The sequence below is a fragment of the Pinus tabuliformis genome, chromosome 1_1 (assembly GCF_031772625.1).
Source record: "Pinus tabuliformis cultivar Carrire ecotype Pingquan chromosome 1_1, CPIR1, whole genome shotgun sequence".
Taxonomy (NCBI): domain Eukaryota; kingdom Viridiplantae; phylum Streptophyta; class Pinopsida; order Pinales; family Pinaceae; genus Pinus; species Pinus tabuliformis.
This window is the reverse complement of record NC_142297.1, coordinates 563,516,988-563,534,450: the sequence shown is the minus strand read 5'-3', so window position 1 is coordinate 563,534,450 and position 17,463 is coordinate 563,516,988. Positions and strand designations below refer to the sequence as shown.

Genomic DNA, 17,463 nt, shown 5'->3' with positions numbered 1-17,463 from the left:
AGGGGAGCTTGAAATATATTAATGTTTAAACTTTTAAAATGTTAAAAATAATCATTAATAATACATATTTGATACATACATGAATAATGATACTACCGATAACTGTTCAGTGTCAAACCCAATGGAAGTGTGCTTAGAATCTACTGCTGTTACGAGTTTCAGCTATCAAATGACCAGCCAGAAACAACAAAACAATGGCCCGACACTAGCAATTGATCACTTCAATTTCTTGTGTTTGTTCAAGGTTTAGCGAGCGCAGGAATGGTGGTCGGGGACCGAGTAAGAAAGGACAAGAAACTCAATACTAGGTTTCCAGGCCTTTTTTTATCCGCAAAAAAAAAAGTGCCACAGGTGGTATTTCTAAACATCACTGAAGGGCACAGGGTACCTCTGTGCATCTCCAAATGCAAGGGGATGCTGACTTTGGGTGCTTTGGAGTACCCACTGGCATACCTTAAAGAGTTGGAATCCTGCATGAGAATATTTATAATTCGATGTTTCCGGCTACGTAACACAGCCCATCATCAGGAAGAGTTTCGCAGAAGAACGTTAAAGTTCCTGATGTGCCAGGTACTCATGGGCTGTGCCCAATACATACTCGGCATCCCTGGTATGCACACCCATGTTACATTGAGAAAAAAAATTGACCGTCACAAAGCAAGCTGTATTCTAGACATCAAATCCATCTTTGGGTACACACACACCCATGTTACATTGAGAAAAACATTACACCATCACACAGCAAGCTGTATTTTAGATATCGCATCCATCAAAAGTAGCAGAAACCCCAGTCGACCTCTCAGTCCGTAACAGAATCATTCGGACCTCTGCAGCCGCTTTGAACTCCAAAATTTGCAATTTTTTCACCCAATTCCAGGTATTTCACCACAAATTACCACTCGCCATTTCAAATTCGGAAATGCTCAGCCTTGTACAGTGTTTCAATTAAGTAAAACTAATTGAATAGTACTTTAAAATTAAAAACCCACAGCCGAATCCTTTGAAAAATCCCAGTTGTCGTGAAAAACTTCTGAAAAAAACCTGTAAAGCCAAATTTAAATCCACAATAACTAAATTATGGCTGCCCCTGTTGCCTTGGACGTTAGACCTATCACAACTCCCCATTTGGACCTCAACCACCTTCCCTTGGCTGACAGGGATTTCCAAATAAAGGATACATCTACCCAGAACCTCTTGCTTAAAATCCATTGTTCAAGTAGGGACAGATACCTCAGCCACGTTGTGATGATATTAGCCTTTGGGAGTCAAATTTGCCCAAATACCAGTTTCCACAGGTACATGTTTTCCCTGAAATTGTCCACCAGTGCCATGCCTGTTACATTCCCAGCCTGAGAACTATTATGTCACCTAACCAAAAGATTATATTCACCATTACAGCTGAATCCATAAATGAAATGTTGCAACTCCAACCAGGACCAAACCTGACCTCACTCTCAATTGGAGATTTGTTAGACCAATATTCCCAGTTAAGTCCCTCTAGAGTGGCCCAATTGTTCCAAGATTTCATTGTTGAAGAGCAACACATTCCTAAAATCCCCCCCCATATGTTTATGCCATGTTCTTTGAAAGGGGCAAATAAATCACCACCATGATATCATGTGTCCTAGGCTGCTCCACTGATGAATTTGTTGATGAACTTGTCCTAGCCTTCATGTCAATTTATACCCTAGGACAGCCTCTTGTTGTTTTGTACAATTATGCTGAGTTCATAGCTGAGAGAATGCATGAATAGTTCACCAGGATGCACAATGAAAGTGTGTTCAAATACTCATTTGTCCTCTACCATATGTTCCTATATTATCAGCTAGACAGATTTCTTTTTCCCCTCCAGAAGTTGGATACCAAAGGTCAGCCCAAGTTTGTCATTTTTTGGACCCCCACTGTTCCATAAATTTGAGTCACCATATACCTATTCAGATTTCATAGATTCTTTTGTTCATCCAGTGATGACTATGCTAAAAGGAAGCCCTCCACCCAGGATAAGTCTAGAGATCAAAAGGGTCCTTCAATTGTCTAAACAAAGCAAAGTGGGAGATTGGTACCTTTACCAAAATCACACAGAGATAAAAATTTATGGTTGCCAGCTTGCACCATATAAACTACCCAAATGCCTTCCCATGAGATTATTTGCTCTAGAGTACTATAGACAAATAATGAACTCTGATGAGATAAATTTTGTCTCGGCCAAGAAAAGATCACAATTCAAAGTAAAAAGCCAGTTAGGCCCCTTCATCTGCAATTCTAGAGAGGCAGAGGAGGAAGTAGACCAAATTTTGCAGCAAATGAAGTTCCAAAAGAGTTTTATGTGGAGGTATGACCCTCAAGAATTTATGACCAGATTGAGAAAGAAGGCCAAGTTGGGACCTTATATTCACCACCCCATACTAGAGATAGAAAGATATGCAAATCAATCTGAGTGGGTGGAAAACACTCTTGTAGACAGAGACAGTACAAAGGTAGATGTAGAGAATGCCTTATGTGACTTAGAAAGACAATTTGATGAGAGCTCGTTTCTGCAGGTACCTAAACAACAAGAACCAGCCATGAGCACTCTCCCTATCATGCAGACTCCTCAGAATGAGGAAAAGAACCCCAAAAGGACCAGGGAGGAACCCTCAAGTTCAGGAATGGGCACATCAAATATACAATATGAGACCAGTCAGAGCAAAAGACCTAGGCTAAATCCTATTTCAGAGCAGGAAGACACAGAAAGCTTAGTAGAAATAACTAATACTGAGTTGGACAGAAGTAAAAGCACAGCTCTATCTGAAGAAACACATGGGCCATCCACATCACAGACCCATATCTTGGAAAGGCAGCTAAGTGTAGAAGTATCCTCATTCAGTAGGCCTGCTGATAAGGAAAAGGATATAAAAGATAGATATCAAGATGAAAAATGAGAAACTAAAGGCCCAAATTGATGCTCAGTATCTCAAACTCACACCTACCAATCAGACAAGGTTGATGTCAGCTGTTGACATTAAGGAGGGAAAATTACAAATGTCCATCATGAAAACACCTGCACAACAGCCAAGGACATCAACAGATTACAAGAGAATTGATTTTGAGGTATTGGCAAGGGATATTCATCCCATATACCAAATTGAGTTTCACAAATAAGGGGGAGAGATGATATACTCCACCCTCACAGGTAAAGCCATAGCTGCTCATGAGTTACAGAATTCATTGAGCAATATCTCGGCTCAATATCAGTTAGAGAAGGCCTCCTCACAGGCCAAGGATACTAGAATCAAGCGTTTGGAAGACTTAGCGATTGAATTGGGACATGATCCCAAAGATGTCAAAGCCACTGAACAGCTAATTAAGAGAAAGAAGGACGACATTACAGCACTGAAAAAACAATTGAAGATACCTCAGGTCCAACATCCCCAAACACAGGAGGTCTTAGAGAGCCAAACCAGACATGAAGAGTTAATGGACTTCGTCCTAAAACTTAATGATCAGTTGAAGGAGACAGAAAAAGAATTGGACACTTTAATTCAATTGAAGCAAAGTGATATTGCCACTACATCTACAAATGTCATCCCAACGGTCTCAACAACAATCCCTTCAACGTTGGCAGCCTCATTGGCTCCCACAGCTCTCATGCCTACAGCACAACCAGTTTCAACAGAGTCTACATCAATAGCAGAGTTGGTCAAAGCCATGGAAGAAATGTCTATTCAGGCTATAGAAATGAACAAACTGAAAGAAAAGGTGACAAGCTTGGAAACAGATTGCAAGCTTGCCAAGATCATGCACAAGGAAGAAGTGCAGAAAGCTGCCAGAATGAATGAAAGATTAAAAGCCATGGAGAAAGATCTAACACTAAAGGAACCCCTAGGGCAAGCCAAGGAATTATTGTGGGCCAATATCATTGACTCTGTCAATGATATTTGGCCATCCATTAAAGTGAATTTTGAACAAATAGACCTGATAAAGATAGCTACAAAAGTTATCCAAAAAGTCAAGGAAGAACTAGGAGACATGCCTGAAGATGCAACTAGACTTATCCACTTCCTCAATAGTAAAAACAAATATGAACTTCAAGAGTTGGATATAGAGGATAGGGCAGAAACAATTTTGGAGGTAAGAAATGTCCTTTCCAAGAGAAACTTAATGTTAAACTTGGAGGACAAGTGTCAAAATATGCAGGTAGCAGTTGATAGATTTATGGCCAAGTTTCAAAGTTTGAGAGAGAAAGGGTTACCCAGTCCCTTGGTCATAAATGACAAACTCATGACATAACTAGATTATGACAACAAAATCAAAGAGCTAGCTAAAGAACAGGCCAGTACATCATCGATGAAGGCATTGCCAACAGGCAAAGTTCTTTACCAGACATTTGAAAACCTGTTTTTCCTTCAGCATGAGGTGAAACACCTATTCATCACTGGGTCTACTTTTGCTAAGTACACCGAGGCGGATGAGATATATAGGAGGATGTTGAAAATCAAGCTACCTAATGTTGAATTATGGGAAAAATTGACTGATTTACTAGAGTAAAATGTAGTAAAAAGGTTAATGTACAGTCAGCAAGGTAAAAGGTAAAGGCAAGTCAGCATGGTTAAAGAGTATCAGTGCCAAAGAGTATCAAATGAAAGCCAAAAGTAACTAAAGCCTCCAGCGTAAAAGTTAAAACAACAAAGAGCATAAAGGGCTACAAACCAAACCATAAAGGCCAGCAGCACCAAAATAATGGGACAGCATGAAAGCAATTCAATAGCTATCTCTATCTTCTTGCAAGAAGATATTTGTATCTCCTAGATTAAATCTCAAGTTAGTTTGAGATATTTTGTAATAATTTTTGTATAAATACTTCACAATTCGAAGTATGTAGGGGTGGATTCTTAGACATTTCTATAGACTTCTTGATCAAAAGACTGTAAAGCTATTGTATCACTGATTGGACCAGCAAGCTGAATTGATGAATAAAGACAAAATATTTCACAGGATTCATGTGTAGAGTGAAGTGCAGACAAGTATTTTCTCACGTTGTTTTTATCTTTCTTAAAGTTTTTCCACAATGCATATATGAATCTGAATGCTATAACATAGAATGATATCTCAGAATTTGCTTAATTGCACTCTATTTTAACTGTTAGGCGTATAAATATTTTCTACTGATATCTAAGTTAAGGAATTCTTAATTGCTCCTTAGTTTAGGTTGTCTCTCTGTAATCTATAACAAAGGATTCATAATTGCCCTTTGTTTCTGAATATCCTCTATTCCTTGTTTTAATCTCGGTCTGAGAATTCTTAATTTCTCTCTCACCATGGTTAAGACCATTTCACCCCTCTGGCCCAAAGTCTTGCACTTTACTCTGCTAGCTTGCCCTTTGAACACTCCATTTATGGAGTTAATTCTAGTTCTGCTGCCCTTCTATTGATTCCATAGCCCAATGGTCTAAAGACATCATTCTATCCATTTGTTTTAAGGATTCCACCATCCAATCTTCAATACAAATCAAAACCCCCTGAACATTTAGAACTAGCCTAAAATCCCAGCAAATAAAGCTAAATCATATAGAGAAATCCCTCTCTGAGCCATAGGTTGGCTAGAGCCTATGCTTAAAAGTTGGTTTGTGGTTACCTCAGTGATTTTCTTTCTTCTCATAACTTCTAGAGAAAATTCTGAGTGATAACAGGTTCCATTAGTGTTGGGGTTTCTTGTGATGAGAAGCCACCTTAATGGGTCTCCACTAAACATTAAAGCATTATATAAATAGACAAGCACGTGAGAGACAAAGTTACAAACTATCAATATAGCAAGCTCACTGATCTTTTCTAACAAAGAAGAAATTTCAGCGGAATTGCAAATTTGTTCTTTATCTTTCGATCTCTCTTGGAGGCCGCAAGTGTGAGAAAAGGACAAGTTTGACCAGTCGCACATGTGAGAAAAGTTGACTGATGTTGACCACATCTACTTGACCAAGAGTTGACCACAGGAAGGCCGCACATGCAGGGGGTTGACCAACCACAATTTGACTGCAAACTATTGACCACAGGCTTTGACCGGGGTCAAGAGTTGACTGCAAGGCCAAAGTTTGACCACAAAGCAGTTTGACCGGGTTGTTAACTAACATTGACTTTTGATTTTGACTAGTTAGACCAACAGTTGTTTGACCAAGTTTGACTAGAATTTTGACTTGTATATTGGCACAGATTTCTAGACAAATTTCTAATTTGTAAACCATGCTGAAAGACAATTTCTCCTCGAGAAAAGATTGGTGGGTTTTCTCCCAACGTTAGGTTTCCCAGGTGAAAAATATTGTCTATTGTGTTGATGTTTTAAAACTCCAACTCTAAATCCGACTCAGCTGAGTGTCGACTCTAACTCCGACTCCGACTCAGTATCGACTCGGTCGGCTCGATTTCAATGACTTGATCGTAAAAAAATACATTAAATATTTATTTTTTTATAAAAAAACATAATTTTAAAGATTTTCATTCATCTTTCCAAACACACAACATTAGAATATAGACAGAAGACAACATATGATCAAAGTAGGCTCATGAATATATCCATTATATCAAAATGGCACCCAGTGCATTGTCCAATACATACATGATGATGATATAGAGATCAAAACAAAAACACATAACCAAGGAGGCTAGAAATGGCCTCTACAACAAAAGTAAATTGTGACCAGTACTACTGGCTACTGCTAGAGGAGCCAAGATCATCTAGATCAACCTCTGGATCAGAGTCAGACAGGGGGGCCCATGGCTCCTCCTCATCATCATCTCCAACTGCAACTGTAGAAGTGGTAGCATTAGCAGACTGTGCAGCAACTACAAGCTGAGATAGACGAGATATGCGCTTCTGTCGTGGCTGAGTAGAGGAAGCACCTGCAATTGGAGGACTTGCTAGCCCTGAGGCTGAGCTTGGTACAACTGGATCAGGATCTGCATTCAACTGAACATTATGTTCGAGTGATGCCTCCACCTATAAATCCAAATCAAGATCCTCATCAGAATCAAACTCTGCTAGATGACTCTCCACTAACCAATCTAATGTTGGATCAATGTCTTCCAACACAATGGGATCTAAATCCGGTCTTTTGTTCAGCAATTGGTTGCGTCTGAGTCGAAGGTTGTATTGGACATAGACTAGATCATTTAACCATTTTTTATCCAAACAGTTTCTCTTCTTCATGTGAATCGTCTCAAAGACAAACCAATTGCGCTCACACCCAGTAGCACTACAAGTTTGACTCAAAATATGAATTGCAAACTTTTGCAATTCAGGACAATGGCTACCAAGAGCCTCCCACCATTGTGTTGCAAAAAACACAGGAGTGTAATGAGTTAGCTCAACAAAATTACAAATTATATCCAACTTTCAAATTATAAACGATTTAACAAAATAAGTATTAAGAATTTGAAAATTGAAAATTTTTGTTTACCTGGCTCATCTACTTCCCTTGCAATCTTTGCTAGGTTCTTCCCAAAGGTACCTGAGGCATTGCTGAAGGTTGTGGCCTATCGATGTATCTCCAGCTGATCACACTCCAATGGGATCATGCGATCAATGCAGTCAATCAATCCATCTCTAACCTCCCCCTTCAAAGCTCCTGTCTCCTTAGCTTTATAATGATATCGTGGGTTCAAAAAATACCCAGTTGCATTTATAGGGTGATGGAGTTGATTGTTCCATCTTTCATCAATGATTGCCCAAATGGGCCCATACTTAGCCACTTTATCCTTGTATGCCCTCTTTATTTGCTCCTTTGCTTGATCCATAGCCTCATAAATCAAGCCCATAGCCAATCTTTCCCCATCCACCAATCACAACACCTTAACCAATGGCTCAACAAGCTTCACAATCTCTGTTGCCTTTCTCCAAAATATTTCTTCATTAACTTTCTTTTTCAATTCTTTGCCTTCGTGTTTGTGAGACCACTAGCTTTGATTCCATTCTTAACTGGAAAATATCTTTTGCAAGTTTCTATGTTGTGAAAGCATAGATTGCAATGTCAAAAAATGAATAGCAAATCTAGTGATGTCAGGCCTAATAATATCCCTACCCCCTGCGTGCTTCCTCATTAGGCTCAAAATCCATGAATGATTGTAGATAAATTTTGTTATGCTTTTGGCATGATCTACAGTGTTTTTGACCCAATCTAATTTACCAATATTCTCAAGTATGAGGTCTATGCAATGTGTAGCACATGGGGTCCAAAAGATGGTTCTGTGTTTTTCCTCTGACGGTTTACTAGCAAGAACATAGTTAGAGGCATTATTTGTGATGACTTGAACAACATTATCCACCCCCACCTCCTCAACAACCTCATCCAATAGCTGAAACAACAATTGTCCATCTTTTACCTTATCAGATGCATTAACTGATTTTAGAAACATGATTCCCTGTGGGCAGAAGATAAGAAAGTTTATGATGGTACGGTTTCTTTGATCAGTCCATCCATCTGACATGATGGTACATCCTGTTCTTGCCCATGAGTTTTTGAAATCTTTCAAATACTCATTAATGGAGGCAATTTCCTTCTACAAAGTTCAAACAATACCCTCTAATCTCATGCATAGTAGGGCTTTTGAAGCCTTTTCCAACAGCATGTATGGTATCAAACATAGGCTCATAATATGGTGAACAGGAAGCAGTGAAGGGGATATCAGCATCATACTACCATCTACATATGTAATCACAAGCAGTCTCCCTCAATTCTTTCTTCCAATGGTCATCTAAAGTGGGCTGCAAAGTTCTACTAGCTTGAGGACCATGTGCATCTGATGGAGAGGGTGTGACAGTGAAATAACTTTTGATATTCATATCACCCTTCTTTTTCATTTTACCCTTACCCTTTTCTTGAATAGACTCCAAAGAGGGAGGAACATATCGGAGGGGGTTGGATACATCAGTACAAGGGATAGAGGAAGAACCCACAAAATCAAAATGGGGGTTGGTAGCCAGCATTTTTTGTATATTCCTTTCAGCCTCTAACTCTCTTTGCCTAGCCTTTTCTTCTTCCTCCCAATTTCAGCCTCTAACTCTTTTTGCCTAGCCTTTTCTTCTTTCAACTTCTCAAAGTTGGCTAACAATTCCTTCCTAATCTCCCCAATTTCATCTGATTCACATGGAGTAATTTGGCCTCTAAACCCTGCCAAGTGTTGTTTCAGCCTATTAGTGCCCCCAGGACCTCCCTTAATTTTTCTATGGCAAAATTTGCAATGCATTTGACTATCAACCATTTCAACAGATGCCCAAGCAGCATCTCTCACTCTAGGTGCCATTTTTTGACTTGAAAATAAAAACAAAAAATCTGAAAATGAAAACAAAAAAAATAGCATTGCTTCAATGTTCATTTCTTTCACAAAAAACACTCTTTTCAATTTCCAGATTTGCACATGAAAATTAATAAGCAAAAGCAGAGTTTTACAAGTGAAAAAAAAATGCCTCCAGGCACAAACTGCCTCCTCAAGGTTGCTCCAGCAAAGTGACTCCTCAATGCTGCTCCAAATGGCTGCCCAAGAAGTTCCTCACTCCTGCTACAATGCTTGCCCAAGACTCCTCACTGCTACTCCAAAAACAAACTCCACAACTCCTCACAAACTCTCACTCAAATGCAATGAGATGGCTCTGAGGAAATGAGAGGGGTTGGGTGGGTTTTATAGGGTGTAGGAGAGGGGAATGGACCTCAAATAAGCTATAGACAAATTACAAATCTAGTTGGGGTCCCCAAAAAAGCAAAAACAAAAAAAAAAACAAAAATCATTTTTTTGAGTTTACGGGCCACTATCAACGAGCCAGTCGAGTAGGTTCGGACTCAGCTGAGCCGGCTCAGTAATAACCCGGCCGTCCGAACCAGTTAGATGGCCAAGTCGACCCGGTGAGGCCTTGACTCGGACTAGCCGGCCAATTCTTAAAACAGAGATTGTGCATCACTGGCTTTCTCTGATATTTATTGTTTCTGCTGCATTTACCATCGAGATTTTCGGAGTATACTTATTCATTGATAGCAGTGGCATAAAAGATATTATTTGAAAATCATTAGAAAGTAATTAACAGGCAGAAAATTGTATTCTACTGTACCTGCCATAGAATTTCAATATCAAAGACCAACCAAAAACACTCTGCTGCACACAAAGTAAATGCAAGAATTACTTTTTTGGCGATAAAGATTCCCCATAAAAAAAATATCTCTACTCTCTAAGCATGATTCCTCAAGGAAGACACCTAATTTCCTTATTCACATGAACTGCATTTAAGGAGATTCTGGACTTTCCACAAAAGAGAACCACCAAAGTTGGCCTTAAATTATTAAGGCGCATCCAACATAATTGCCAATGAAATTTAAAAATGCATCCAACAAGCTTTCACGTATGAAGTTAACATTGCCCATGCACATTCAATCACCATTCCATGATTTTTACTCCATAAGTATTTAATGTATCATATTGATTCCACTAATAATACACAGTTTTCCATTTTTAAACCACTGGAAGGGAATGTTTACGATTCACAAACTGTCAATAATGAGAATATAAATTACTACATTTAGATAAATTGAGGGAGTTCATGCAAGAAAAGAACCGCTGGAACTCTCTCGATCAATCTTTATCGAATTCTCCTTCTCAAAACATTATTATTTCAGAGAATTTTGAGTAGAATATGAACATTAACAAAAAGAAAGGGGGTTCCTTTTGTCAGACACCCTTGTAGACAAACTGTTGAAGACATCACTCAAGAATAGCGTTTTCATGAATAAATACTAAAGCTAGTAAATATACTTGAACCACCAAAAGAATGGACCCAAGCTTCACACCAGAGAGAATGGACAGATTCCCTATACAGGACTCCTTCCCTTGTGGTGATCTTCTCCATTTATCAAGTATTATATTCACCCCTCTCACCAACCTTTGGGATAAAATTTGACAAGCTGGGACTATTCCTCCATAAGCACATTCAAAACAAAGATGCATACGTCCTACATCAGGCATTGATATCCCTACTCTTTGCTGATGACTTCATCTCATTGGCCTCCTCATCTGAGATGATACAGAGAAACAGTTACAAACTAATGCCCAGGGCAATTTTTCCTTCTCACACATCTCTTCTCCAACCTACATTTCTGATTCCAGGGAGAATAAATTGAGATAAAACAGCATACATCTATTTGGGGATCACATTTGTGGTGCCCCATCCTAGTATGTATCAGGCCTTCAAACCCTGATTCAATAAGGGGCATGGCTCCCTCACCATCAAGTGGTAGTGTTTTCAAAAACAGTTTCAGAATATCTCATCCAAACCACACCTCACCCAAAACTTGCTTCTCAAGCATAGGCTTCTAGTTCTCAAAGGCTTATCAGTGTCTCCAACTGATGGCCATTGTGACAACCAAACCTGACTCAGGAATAGAATAACCAAAATAGTTGAAATGTAAAAGTAACCATTTAGAACAAATAAATATATATTGAATAAATGTATGAAAATCGATATGATGGAATACAATGAGGGCCCCATATATATACCTAGGCAGAATTCTCTTTCATGGAATTATGAATTATATGTGGTCAAGGGTGTGACATGCTCAATGACCAAGAATCAGAGAACTATGATAGTTTGTGTGGCAAAATGCCAAATTAAACAAGGCCTTGAATTAAATGTGGCCAATGGATGGATCAAACTTGCTCTGATGAGGGTCTAGCCAAAGGCCAAGACCAAACAATGAGGCTCAAATACCAAATGTGACAATCAAACCTATCTCACAAATAGAGAAACCAAAATACTTGGAAAATAAAAGTATCCATTTAGGATACACAAATATGTATTGAATAAATTTATGAGAATTGATATGATGGAATACAAAGAGGGCATGTCCTCTAAGGCATGTCCTTCATTATACTAATTATTATTTAATTATATTATTTTATATATTTATGTTCATATCAACCATCTCTCCTTATTGTCTATACCCATCCATGTATTGTTTAGAGTCTAGACATGCCAAGCCACATCTTGTCAACTAATGAGAATTGAATCAAGCTATTAGTGAGGATATCCGTAGATTGTCCATCATGGTTACTACCCCAAGAGCTAGGCTCAAAGACAATTTACTATGTGGATCATTGTTCACCCTCGATAACATAAAGACATTGAATGCTCACTTAGGATCCCGATTACCCACCCATGTGGCTGGCCCATATGAAAGAAAATTCCTATTGTTCATCTTGCTAGTCAGCATCCTTATCATGATCCACAAATAGCTATCCTCAGATGCCTCTCATACATGCTCTGGTCAATGCTTCCTTTCATCTAGTGTGCTCATCAAATGAAGGTGTTGGTTGATGCAGCTCAAATAGGTGTTCTAGCCTTAGGTGGTGTTAGTGAAGCTAGAAACACGAGTAGAAGATATCTACAACCCCAAGTTATTATTTTGAATGTAAATGTTTTAATTAAATTAATTAATCAATTTTAATTATTTTCCTAAGCTTTGACTTAGGGAAATGGATTAATTAATTATTAGTAATAATTAGTAATAATTGAGGCATGATCAATTTTCCTCTAGAGACTCCTAGTAAAGTTTCTAAGTGATCTTAGTCATCAACTAGATCATTTCGATCTTTAGTCATTGATTTATCAACAAGAGATTATAAAGGAAATCAATGGGCAGTCTTAGAGATCATCTCATCGTAGTGAAGAGGGCGCAGTGATAGCATAGACTTTGACACCAACGAGGGTTTCAGTAGTGGTTGAAGTAGTAAATATTTCCATAGTTTTCTTTCATCAGTATTCTTCCAGTTTCCAAGATCTCGAGGAGGAATTCTCCTAGATGTGAAAATTCACAACAACTGGAAATTTATTCTTTTAACTGATTAATTACGCAGTTTATTTGTTTCTGCAAATAACGAATAAATAACACTACAATTCTTCACAATAAAATTACATTCCGGAAAATACACTGGAAATTGAAAAAATAGATGCGCACACACAATAAAAATGACACTAGTATTTTTGGACAACAGTCCCCAGAAAACCCAATTGGGAAAACAGGGTGCAGCAAATGAGGGTTTATTTTATTATGCAGCAACGAAAATCTAGATGCCAAAACTGGCAATGCTCCAGCAAATAATCTGTCCAAAATATCTGTGAGACAATTGGCCTCACTCCACACTTGATCCGGCTCTAGAAACTGGCTCTACCGGGCCACTCAAAATACCCCTGTGTGAGACTTTGCACAGTGCTTGCACAAGCCCTACTCCCACTCCTCCTGGAACTGCCTAAATATGACATCTTGGCTAACTCTACCTATAGAAGTGACTCGCTTGACCTGCTGGTGAAAATCTCAGCCACCAACTACCGAATCACCCTTCTCCTCAACTAAAACGAATTGTCTCCTTGACGATTTTGCACAACCCCTATGCAGATTCTGAGTGGAATAACTCGGCTTCTCTATTACTGCTTCTTTGGAACTAGAAAGCTCCTCTAGAATCTCTTTGTTACTTCTCGTCAATCTCTACTACCTTCCTTTGGCTTGAACTCTTCTTGCTATAATGAATCACAACAATTGGATAGCTCGATCTGCCAAAGGAACTCGCTCTTCCTTTAGCTCAATGTATCTATCTCTATCCCCATCACCCTACTCTTATAATCTCTCGTTGGCTCACCAACAACCATGATTAAATCCTCATCAACAGCTAAGATCATCTCAAACTCAATTCATGTGAGTTTCTAGAGCTATCTCACCTTTCCTTAATTAATTCCTACTAATTAACAAGTTTTCCTAAGTTAGACTTAGGAAAAATTTAAATGAGGGCTAACTAATTAATTAAGGCATTTCACCAGCTTATCTCGTGAAACCTTTTCTGGGTTTTCAAGATCTTGCGTTCTTAACCTCTCTAACACAAATTGAGACTAGAACACCTGTCTGATGCTACAAAAGCTAACACTCCCTCTTAGCGAGGAAGGTGTTCTACTATCTTCTCTCGTAACATCTTCCCTCACGTTGTTGATGTTTGATATTTGTGACATACTGTCATTGTCCACCAAGCTATTGTGCATAGTCTGATTCATCTCCTAACGTTGTAGTTGAACCACCCCACATCTATGTTGCCCCCAACTCTGCCCTGCGTTGCATCTAATCTCATGCTACCACTGTTGCTGCAACTGAAAACCAAAATACAAATCCATTGTGTCTCCATATTGGCTTTGCAACTGTCTCCTAAGTCATTAATTGCAACTAGTATCTGCACTGTCTACTGAGTAATTGTTTGCGCCCTGACTAGTTGTGCACCACTCAATAACTAACTGCAACTAGTCTCTGCAACTGCCTCACAAGATCTGACTGCAACCTCTAACACTAGTCCTGCTGCTGAAAATTGTGGACCCCAGTAGCAATGGTAATGATCCATGAGGAAACACCTGTATGATGTTGTCCTCCTTGAATCCTGCCCAATCCTGCAGCTCTGAAGCACTACACTCCTCCATCTTGGAGGTTAACTCATCTATGTTTGTCGAAGTTGCGGTCTGTCACTCCACCTTCTTGTCCTTCTTTTTCTTAGGACATTGAATGTTGCAGTGACCAAACTCACCACAACTGAAGCATTTGATCTTCGACAAATATTTCTTCTTCTTCTCTCCTCCCTTTGAGCCTTGTCCCTAACTAGGACCTTTCTTCACCTTCCCTTTGCTGGCAAGGGCTACATTCTCCTCCTCCTCAACCTTCGGCCCTTTGTTGCTCTATCGCTACCAGTACCCTTAACGAAACTGAGCCTTAGCTCCTCTTCTGGGAAGTCACTCCATAGGCATTTCCAGTCAGGCATTCTTTCTCATCCAATGATTCCCTGAACAAATGTGGCCCACTCTAGGGTAAACCCATTTAGTGTTATTCACACAAGTTCACATTCCTCCGGTTTCTCACCTATAGTTGCAAGCTCATCTCATACATCTTGAATCTTGGTGAGATATGAAGGTACACCCTCACCCTTCATCATCTTCGTCGCCCTCAACTTCTTGAGAACCATTTAATTGTTCTCTGATAGATCCTGGTACAACTTCACGACGACATCCCACATTTCCTTTGTTGTATTCTTCTCTGCAATGTGTGGAACGATATGATCTCGGACTCCATCCAAGACCATCCTCACGGCTTTTGCCTAATCTTCCCTATACTCATGGAATTGAATCAGATCTGCCAATACAACTATGACTGATGTCACTTTCAGGCGATGCTCATCCAACAGGAATAGCATCCTAGCATTCCAGATGCCAAAGTTTGAGGCTCCGTCAAGTCTATCCTGATCCCTGAGACCTATTGCGTCCAGCTCAGCGAAACTACAAAATTGGAAAATAAACAAGAATATATTCCCTTTCTTTCCCAACCTCTCTCTCTGCTACTCGCACTCCCTAGTGGAATGCACGGATCTACATTTTGTCTGCCTTTGGATGTCCTTCTTTGGTACTCACATTGCTTGCTACCTCAATTGGGCAACTACCTCAACCTTCTGAAAGTCCTCTAAAATCTGCCACACAATCTACTGCTCCTGAAGCTAGCACTGGCTGACTAGCAAAACTGCTACGCCTTGTTGCAACTGGAAATGTCAAATTTCCTCTTAAAAATTGGATATAGAAACCCTCTGAGAAATTCTGGAAATTCCTCTTTGTGTTCTTTTCTCTTCCACCCACCATTGATCTGCTACATCTAAACTAGATGTAAACCAACTGCGCCAAATCGAACTGACTGATCTACTCAACAGAACAGTCTTTCTGGCAAATCCACACTTGCAATTCTCTGCAATTGAGGCTGATTGACTTTTCTGCCACCTGCTACTCAAAATTGAGCCCTTTATCTCTGTAATTCACACTTCCTGGTGGTCTGCTTAGATCTTGAGAAATTTTGCTCAAAACTCCCTCCGAACCTACAGAAATTTCTCCCTCTCAGTACTAAGCCTCTGATCTGATCTTCAATGCTCTAATACCATGTTAAAATTCCTTGAAATGCAGCAACTTGAAATTTATTCTTTTAACTAATTAATTATGTTGTTTATTTGTTTTGGCAAATAACGAATAAATCACAGTACAATTCTTCAGAACAAAATTATGTTGCAGAAAATAAACTAGAAACTACGAAAATAGATGCACACACACACACAATAAAATTGACACCAATATATTTGGACAAAAGTCCCCGAAAAAATCCAATTGGGAAAAACCAGTGCAGTAGACGAGGGTTTATTTTATTATGAAACAGCGAAAATTTAAGTACAATAATCTAGATGCCAAATTGGCAATCCTCCAGCAAAATAATTTGGCCAAAAAATATGAGAATTTGTCTCACTTCCACACCTAATTTGACTCCTGAACTGGCTCTACTGAGCCACTCGAAATACCTATGTGAACCTCTGCGCAGTTCCTGTGCAAGCCCTACTCGCACTCCCCCTGGAATTGCTCAGAATCTGATGTCTTGGGACTCTACCTCTAGAAGAGGCTCGATTGGCCTTCTAGTGAAAATCCTGTCCACCAACCACTGAATCACCCTTCTCCTTAGTTGAATTGAACTGCCTCCTTAAGGCTTCTACGCAACCCATGTGCTGCCTTGAGTGGAATAACTCAACCTCTCTGTTGTTGCCTCTTCAAAACTGGAAAGCTCCTTCGAAGTCTCTTTGTTTCTTCTCCTTTGTCTCTGCAGCCTCTGAGTGGAATAACTCGGCCTCTCTGTTGTTGCCTCTTCAGAACTGGAAAGCTCCTCTGAGATCTCTTTGTTGCTTCTCCTCAATCTCTGTTGCTTCCCCTGGCTCGAACTCTTCTTCTTGCATTGAATCATGGCAACTGGCTAGCTCGATATGCCCAAGTAACTCGCTCTTCATTTCACTTGATGTGTCTATCTCCATCACCATCATCTTGCACTTATAATCTCTCTTTGGCTCACCAACGGCCATGATTAGATCCTCATCAACGACTAAGATCATCTCAACCTCAATCTGTGTGAGTTTCTAGAGCTATCTCACCTTTCCTTAATTAATTCCTATTAATTAACCAGTTTTCCTAAGTTAGACTTAGGAAAAACTTAAATGATGGCTAAATAATTTAATTAAGGCGTTTCACTAGCTTATCTCGCAAAACCTTTTCTACGATTTGAAGATCTTGTGTTCTTAGCCTCTCTGACACAAATCAAGACTAGAATATATGTCCAGTGCTACAAAAACTAACACTAGAGTTATTCTACAGACAAAGAAGTCGTACAAGATTACTAGGAGAGGTCGTATGAGTTGCCAATTTAGCATATCGATATTTCCAGCTGCAAAGCAAATTGCGGGAAATCAATGAAATTGCAAGAAAGGGGCATTGCAGAAATTCACAATGCAAATTGCATGAAAGGTAGTGTCAAGTTACCGAGGGAGGTCGTAAGACTTCCATTGGTTAAATCGACCTGTGGAGGTGAAGAAATATTTTGCCATAGCTTTGTTGGGGTTTGGAAAGTAGTA

General features: G+C 39.4%; 1 protein-coding gene across 9 annotated transcripts in view; it reads right to left on the bottom strand.

The window, feature by feature from the left end:
* Positions 1-17,463, bottom strand: part of LOC149214389 (uncharacterized) — a 229,267-nt gene that overhangs the window by 109,719 nt on the left and 102,085 nt on the right. The gene's annotated exons all lie outside the window — the stretch shown is intronic.